This window comes from Macrobrachium rosenbergii, chromosome 42 (genome assembly GCF_040412425.1).
Source record: "Macrobrachium rosenbergii isolate ZJJX-2024 chromosome 42, ASM4041242v1, whole genome shotgun sequence".
NCBI lineage: Eukaryota > Metazoa > Arthropoda > Malacostraca > Decapoda > Palaemonidae > Macrobrachium > Macrobrachium rosenbergii.
Window position 1 is genome coordinate 58,670,138 of NC_089782.1, and position 2,500 is coordinate 58,672,637.

Sequence of the window (2,500 nt, forward strand, 5' to 3'; positions counted from 1 at the left end):
TCCCCTTCCTGGACGTAAAGGTAACTAAGGATGAAACTGGCTTCCATGCTGGTATTTATAGGAAGAACACTTTTACTGGCCTTGGAACAAATTTTTATAGCTCGTGTTTTTACAATTTTAAAATGAATTCCTTGACCACTCTCCTTCATAGAGCCATTAACCTGACCTCAAGTTGGTCCGCATTTCATGCTGAGGTGATTATCCTCAATGATTATTTTAAGAGTAATTACTACCCATCAGTGATTTTCCATAGAGCTCTCAACAAATTGCTTAATTTGAAACTTAACCCCACCTTTAGTCCATAGTGCCCCAAATTATGTTTGTATGCAAGATTCCCTTTTTACATGACAATAGATTTCGGAAAAAATGCATCAGGCTATTCAACAGACAGTTACCCGCTCTCAATCTCAAGTTAATCCCAATAAACCCACGAACCATTGCATCTCCTTTCCATGTCAAGGACAAGATTAGCCCCTTGTTTACTTCCGGTGTGATTTATAAATATAATTGTCCTAGATGTGATCTCGGCACTTACATCGGTTGTACCAGGAGGCTGCTAAAAGTCCGAATCTCCTCTCATCAGGGAGTTAGTTTTAGAACAGGCTGTCGATTATCCAATCCCGAGCAGTCCAATGTAAGGAACCACAGCAAAATTTGTAAGGCGCATGTAGATGCTAAGGATTTTAGTATTGTGGGGAGAACCCGATATGTGGAAGAGTTAACCACACTTGAATCCATTATGATTAAATTAACTGTCCCTGCCCTTAATCACCAATCAGCTTCCACCCAGCTGTTCATCGCTTAACTACCTGCTGTAACTTCTTTGTTTATACTCCCCGCCCCCCACCGTCTTCTCTCCCCTCCTTGCATTGCTTGTCTGTGTCAGTTTGCTTTACACTACCGGTGTGGGTAGTTGTCTTTTTTATTTATTTATTTAATTTTTATTATTATTATTATTTTTTTCGTATTGGCCCCGGGCCTTCTTCTGCTGTTCTTTTTCTTTTAAAATATTTTTAAAATATTTTTAAATATCTTGTGAGTGTTTTTAGGGTTGTCGTTTTTTTTCCTTTTAATTGTCATTTAATATGGTGTTAAGTATATAATGTGTATACCTTTTAGTGTTAATACACAGTACTGTTTAAGTTCATCGTTTTTTCAGCCTAGAATATGTATCAAGAGATACGAAACGTCGGCGTAAAATAAATGGATAAGAAGAAAGAACGCCTTTCTGTTGCTCCAATTTGTCTGTTGTTTCAGTGTCTGCTCCTGTCTTCATTCTTTATATATATATATATATATATATATATATATATATATATATATATATATATATATATATATATATATATATATATGTATGTATGTATGTATGTATGTTTACAGACACATGCACACACACATATACTATAATATATATATATATATATATATATATATATATATATATATATATATATATATATATATATATATATATATATATATATATATATATATATATATATTATAAATAAATATGTGTGTGTCTATATATATATATATATATATATATATATATATATATATATATATATATATATATATATATATATATATATATATATATATATATATATATATATATATATATATATATATATGTGTGTGTGTGTGTGTGTGTGTGTGTGTGTGTGTGTGTGTGTGTGTGTGAGTGTGTGTGTACAGGTTTGTGCAAAGTGTGTGATTGTAATCAAACTGACATGTGATTTAGGATAAAGGATGTGCATATCAAATTCCGTGTTAGTCTCGCGATAACTTTTATATTAATAACACTGGAAAAACGATGGGAACAACAATAGGAGTGCATAAAAACAATGGAAAAAGATAAGTATTTCTCATAATGAACTGAAAGAAAATAATTCATTTTATTTTTATAAAAGAAAGTTTTTGTAAGAATCTGAATATCAGTAATGTATAAACCTGATCCATAAATTTCAAAAGAAGTATGTAAATTGTATAAGTTTTAAGGAAGGCAGTTGACGTGGACAGAAAAGGATAAATAGATTTTTGAACGGAGATTATAATAACCTCTGCCACAGACGTGTAAGGCTCCACACCTTATCACCATCAGATGTGGATTTTTGGTTTCCTGTAGTCTATACGTTTATTTGCATTGGCCTCCTGGCATATAAATAAAACATCTCTACCACTCTGTGGCAATCCTACAGTAAATGAATAGCTTACAAAGATAGCTAAAATCTGTCAGGATTTGATTTTCTTAGTAGTAATGATGTACACACACACACACACACACACACACATATATATATATATATATATATATATATATATATATATATATATATATATATATATATATATATATATATATATATATATATATATATATATTTATATATATACATATATATATATATATATATATATATATATATATATATATATATATATATATATATATATATATATATATATTTAGATATATATATATATATATATA